Here is a 7,242-nt window from a genome sequence, read left to right on the forward strand (position 1 = left end):
GGTTTCAGCAGCAGTATTCGTACGGCAATTGGCCGTATGATGGTTTTCAGTGAGGAGGGCCTGCGAGCCCGATGATCATGTTGTATTTTGTTTGCAAACATTTTATTTGGTTCTGTACTTGGATAATTATTTACTTTAATTATGTACTGTAGACTTATTCGGGGACAAGGTGTTTCGGTACCGGGTGGTGCCACCTTGTCCCGTTTTATGTAGTTTCTTTTATGTTTGTTAGGTTTGTTGGTGAAACGATTTTCAAGTCCGGCATTAAGTTCAGCAAAACTGCTTGAGTGATGATATTGGTGTAAGGATCAGGAATGGATGATGTTCTTATGCTGACAGTCAGTTCAGCGCCATCTGTCACTGTCATTCCACGATCAGTGGTTAACTCGATAAGTTTTTTATTTTTCTTACCCTTTCGATTTAATCTATTTTTGATCTCAAGTAATGGGGACATTACTCGATCTCAAGTGTGGGGTGGGGATGTAAAATCTCTCGGGTTGGTTGTTAATGAAATCATCATCATATTAGTTTTGATATTAAAAGACTTGACGTTTCACGGGTTTGGTCGTAAAAAAAAATTGAAAAATTTAGGGGAAAATAAAAAAAAAATGAGAAAAGTTAGAGAAAAAGAAAAAAAAAAAAAATAGAAAACCAATTGAAAATTCGGCCAAAACCCTTGTTTATGATATGGCTTGGTAATGTATGGTATATTTCGTAATTTCAAAGAAGCCAAAATTGTTTCACATGTTCATTACCATTGGACATGAAATCCTACGAGTTCGGGGAACTCAATAGTAGGTCACCTGTACCCAAACGGGTGTAAACCGTGAGAGAGCGGTGATTGCATAGCGTGATTGTGATCGAATCACGTGCCAGATCAAAAACTTTTGGTTACTTGGTATAGCATACTTTCGAAACTATATCGTTTTATTATTACATCATCTAATGGTGTGATACTGTGGGAAGAGGAGCCTAGAGCTTCACCAGTGTTGTCCTTTTTAGGAACAATAGCTACGTGCTTATGTTTGCTTAGACAACATAACCCATAGCCAAAAGCTATGGCACCCAAAGGTTTTTGGGATTTAAACCGAGTATCAATTGAAATAGATTGGCATTCCCGAGTGAGTCAGATCCACTCATTAAGGAAGTAAAGTCTTTCGACCGTTTCACTTGGTACGTATACCTCTTAAGCTGTACCATTTCATTACACATCATTCTGCGATGAGGTACTGTTAGAGGTGAAAGTCTTGAACTTTCAAAACATGTTCATTACTTTGAATGTGAAATCCTACATGAACATAAAAATTCATACGTAGGTCACTTGCACCATGGCGGGTGTCAACCGTATGAACGGTGATAGTAGCGTGTGGTCGAAACCGGGCCATGCGCTAGATCGAAAACTTTAACAGGGCAATCCTCATTGTTTCTCCTAACAAGGACAATGTTGCACCCTACCACTTATTTAACCACACAGGATGTATCCATTCCATCCTAAAGGGAGTTAAGTCTCCCGAACGACACACTTGCTGATTTGTTTCAGAAGTTGTAGTCCAGACCAGTTGTAGGGTGATGAAAAATCTTGAAAAGTCATTGCTAAAATCGACTGAAAATCTACCAGGCCTCAACATCAAACAGGGAAACTGGTAGTCAAAGCTTATCTCAATGAGGGAGATTTGCTAGTCAAATGGGAAGCGCACCATGATACACAAAATATCAGTGATTGATCAGATTCCCAGTGGATAACCTCTGGAAAGGTAAGATATCAGCTTTTAAGCCTGATGAACCTCAATCTTTATGGTTGACTTAACGGATTAGATGATTACCTCATGATTATCGATAATGTGTACCCTCTTAAGCACATTTTTTTCTTACCGACATCTCACGATGTTAGGTACTGTGGGAGGCATTGGCTTGACTAATCGCGGGGTAGCCCGTATGGTTCTTTGGTTCGAGGGTTCCACCTTCTCGGCTCATGGCTTCCACTTGTATCTACGTTCTATATTTGAAGACATATTCAGGTTCAAGATCCTCTATATTTATTTGGGTTACATATTTGGTGCACGTTGTTCGAGTTATTATTATTATTGTGCCGATACTTTATTTGGGAATGTTGGAGATTTTGGGATTACAAGTGGAAGCCACATTGTTGATATGTTCTCTTAAAACCGTTCCCCTGCTAGTTTCTCTTTTGGTTTATATTCGTTGGCTCTACTTACACTTATGAAGACGTTATTATTTAGTAGAAGATTATTTTCGAGTCGATTTTGCTTGAGGACAAGCAAGACTCTAATGTGGGGTGATTTGATGTTGCGCATTTCTTATATATTTATTATGGCAATATCCGTCATTTTTAGTCCATTCGGATACGATTTTGGTCTCTATTCGCGATAATTGGAGAGATTTTGATTCGAGAGCCGAGAAGATCTTTTGTACGCCTTTTTGATCATTTTGAGGTATGTTCTATGTTATTGTACCAGCGGTGCCTTAATATGATGAAGCAAATTGGTTTTGGGCATTTTTATGGTGAAAAATGAAGATGAGTCTGAGCACGTATTAAGCCGCGGCGCGGATTATAACTATATTTGGTAGTCGAGCATATTGATAAATGATGGATTGTTGGCTAGTGTTAAGCCGCGGCGCGGCTTGAAGGCCCGCGGCGCGGGTCATTACTGTGTCGGTTTTGGAGCTATAAATAAGGAATTAAACCCTAACTTTTTATCACTTTTTATCCTGACGAATTCCAACAACTTTGGGGCGATTTTTAGTGATTTTTGGGGAATCCCAACATCATCTAATCAACTCAATCATTCCGAAAACACGTTTTGATTCGTCAATCGTTCAAGATCAAGATTTCAACTAGGTTTAATTCTTATCAACCATAATGAATTATCTTAATTGTTTGTTTTTTATTTCTATTGTTGCCATGGTTATTGGCTAAGTTATTTAATGTTTGTCTAGACTCATAAACCTATGTATTGGATGTTACTTATCAGTTATTCGTTTAATTTATGATGTTTTGATGTTTGAATTAAAGAACGATTCTTATTAAAGCTAGACTTTTCAATTCAATTGGTTGTGTACTTGTTTGATAGGACTAGAGTTCATTAATTTAGTACATAAATTTACGATTGGTTTGTCTTAATTGATTATTTGCTTACTCGGAGACGAGAGTAAATTGAATTCAAAAGGCTAGACGAAATAGGGGTGAATTATACGCAACGATAGTTGGTGTGATTGTGATTCGAGTCTTCATCTCAGTCAAAATATTTGATCACAATTAGGAGGTCTTAGGCTACGGGGAATTCCGTGTCGTGTAATCTTAATTGAAGTGTTTGCGCTGGGGAATTCCAGGTGAAACGACTAGATAATTTACATAAGTTAGATAATAGCTGGGGCTTAATCTAAATGCATCCAATACTAGGTGTAAAAGGTCTAGACAAGCATTCGTTCTCCTATTTGTTTACAACTATCTTATTTTTACTTGTTTGTTTGCTTTAAAGCTTAAATCTTAAAATACCAAAAATATTGTTCTTTCTTGTTATCAATTAAAGCTATCTTTGATTTGGCTAATCGTTAAATAGCCACCAAAACAAATTATCTCGTACTTTCTATTTTCATAGATTAACTTAGTTTATTTTATTAGTTGCAATCTTAATTCTCAATTTTAAAACTGTCCTTGGAACGATTTCGGAATTACCAACTTTATACTATTGCACGATCGGGTACACTGCCCGTTAGTGTGTAGTAATCCTTTTAACCGGTATTTCCCATTATATAAATTATATACGCGAATTTTACACATCAAATTTTTATTCTGTTTTAATTAATTTCAAACTCAGATAATTGTTCTCTGTTTTTGTTATGCAACCCAAACCAATTTGGTAATTAGTTAATTGATTGAGTGCTGGGTCTCTGGTCGAATAACTGGAGAAGAAGAAGAGGGAAAAGTAGATACGGGTTAAATTTATTTCAAATAGGATTATATCAGAAAAAGGTTACAGCAGCTCAAGGGTTTAGAATGTTTGCGGGTTAGCGAGGGGTCTCGGGTTCAATTTTGGTTTGTGGCAAATCTTTTTAGAAAATGCTCTTAAGGGTATACACTTATTATTATTATTATTATTATTATTATTATTATTATTATTATTATTATTATTATTATTATTATTATTATTATTATTATTATTATTATTATTATTATTATTATTATTATTATTATTATTATTATGTTTATTATTATTATTATTATTATTATTATTATTATTATTATTATTATTATTATTATTATGATTATTGTTATTATTGTTATTATTAGTTATCAATATTACAACTAGTATTATAATTATTACTTGTATTATAATTATCATGAATGTAACTATCATAACCATTATTAGTATTATTATTGATATTATGATCATTAGTAATTATTATTATTATTATTATTATTGAGATAAGTATGATTATTTTATTATTATGAATATGATTATTATTAATATTATTACAAATATAACACAAACTATTATCATTATCGTTAATATTAGTATTAGAAACATTTAGGAGTTATTATTATTATTAGTAAAAGTGTTATTATTAAGATTACTATTAGTAATAAGATCGTTATAATTATTATTATTAAGTACTAATATCAAAAATTATTATTTTCACTATCATTATTACTAAATTATTCATTTTATCAAAAACTACTAATATTATCATTATGAGATTTATAATCAAAAACTATCATCAATATTATTAATAATAAAAGTATTAACTTTAATATTTTTATTAGTAACATTAGGTATTATCATTATTATCAACATGATGAAAATGTTTATTATTATTATCATTATGAAAATAATACAATTATTATTATATTCGTAAATATTAGTATTAGTATTTTTTTTTTTTGATAATAGAATTGTTAATATTAACATAAGTATTATTATATATATTCACCAGTATTATTATTATGTAATTACTAAAATTAATATCATAACTATCATTAACCGTAAAATTAATATTTTTACAAGTATTATTATTAATACCATTGTTATTATCACTAATAAAGTTATTATTAACATAAATATATTATTAATGTTATTATCATTATTTTTACTAATATTAACTTAGGGTAATTAACACTACTGTTTTGATAAACAAATGAAATACATAATATATATATATATATATATATATATATATATATATATATATATATATATATATATATATATATATATATATAGCACATATAACATAACAAAATATTTTATTATATAAAAGGAATATATGAAATATAAATATATTATTAATATAAAAATAATATCATTAATAAGTTATATATATAAACTTATTCGATTATGATTATGTGTATTAATATACATACACAAATGATATAGGTTCGTGAATCCGAGGTCAACCCTACATTTGTTCAATGTCGTCATATGTATTTTTACTACAAAATGCAGTATGGTGAGTTCATTTGCTCCCTTTTAATCTTTACATTTTTGGGACTGAGAATACATGCGCTATTTTTACAACTGCTTTATTAAATACCTTTGAAATCTATATTTTTGGACTGAGATGCTTTTATAAATGTTTGACGAGATAGACACAAGCAAAACATTCCTCGAATGAATTATTATGCAGACATATGAATTATTATATGTTAAATTAAATAAATTGAATTGAATTTTATAATAAAAAGACAAATAAACATATTTAGGTCACCGATGGGCGATGGGCGATGGGTGTGTTCATATATATTTTAATCTTCTTAATTTAATAATTTAATTATTGTGAGAAATATATAACTAGCTGTACGAATATTAGATTATGTTGATGGATTAAAATAGAAATGTACCAGTACAAATATACTAGCTTCATCTTAAGTTAAAAGAGTTTTCTTTTTATGAGCTGTAACAATCATGCATATGTTTGATTTTGATTTTACATTGGTATAAGTATAAGGAGAAGTAAACAACAGCAGCTTTATTTTCTTTTTGTATGAAAAGATCCCCAAAAAATACTCCGTATCAACTTATCAACTAATTACATATATAAACGGATATATAAATTGATAATCTTCTTCTTTTTAGGGGGTGTTTGGCTTAGCGTTTTGACTAAGATTATTTAATTATTGAGTTTTGAAACCGTACATAATTAGTTATTAGTGTTTGAATAAAAAATGTTGAAAAGTGATTTTTTTCGTTTATAAACCGTCAAAACGCAGTTTTAAAAAAGTAGCAAGGTACCTACTGTTTGAAATCGTGATTATCAATTCATTAACAATATTACAGTATTAGCCCTTATTTAATACTCCTACGGAGTATTTGTTTTGTCACCTACTTTGTTATACTATGAGTTGTAGGTTAAAAATAAACTGGAGTTTAATTATAATATAATAGTTCTTGAAACCCAATGGAGTTCCAGGTGCAATGAGTTACGAGAATTCTTTTTCTTTATGTATTAGATTTATCACTACATTATATTTTATTTTTATAATAACTTTATTCCATGTCTATTTTAGTCATTTTTCCGATTAAATATCAAATAATCTGATTTTCACAAACACCAAAATATTTGATTATCTGATTATTGCGATATCAAACAGCATAATAAAATCCAAACACAATTTATTTACAGCACGTTTTGCTACCGCTGATAATTTGATTATGATTATTTAAAACGCATAATCAATTTTCAAAACGCATATCCAAACACCTCCTTACTCAAAAGGTGAATTAATAAAGTGTTTTTTTTAGGGTATCCGTAAGTCGTTAGAGTAGTTGATAGAATTGATAAATCGTATAGTCCAACAACATGTATAACATATAAGTCCAAGAATTCATCCTTTTCTAAAACCAATTGGTGATAGAGGGACTTCCACTTTGACTTATATGCATACATTTGTTTTTGTCCATGACCGATGTGGGATAACTTCCCAACACGACCCCTCACATCGAGGCGTGGAACGGTTGTAGAGATGGCGGCAAGAAGAAGGCCTGACTCAATCTCTTTGTAGCGACGGCGGCACACTCATGGGGGCCTGACTCGGACTCGCTGTAGAACAAACCGTCCACCTAAGCTCTGATACCATGACAGAATTGATAAATCGTATAGTCCAACAACATGTATAACATATAAATCCAAAAATCCATCCTTTTCTAAAACCAATTGGTGATAGAGGGACTTCCACTTTGACTTATATGCATACATTTGTTTTTGTCCATGACCGATGTGGGA

Source organism: Rutidosis leptorrhynchoides, chromosome 5 (genome assembly GCF_046630445.1).
Source record: "Rutidosis leptorrhynchoides isolate AG116_Rl617_1_P2 chromosome 5, CSIRO_AGI_Rlap_v1, whole genome shotgun sequence".
NCBI classification, from domain to species: domain Eukaryota; kingdom Viridiplantae; phylum Streptophyta; class Magnoliopsida; order Asterales; family Asteraceae; genus Rutidosis; species Rutidosis leptorrhynchoides.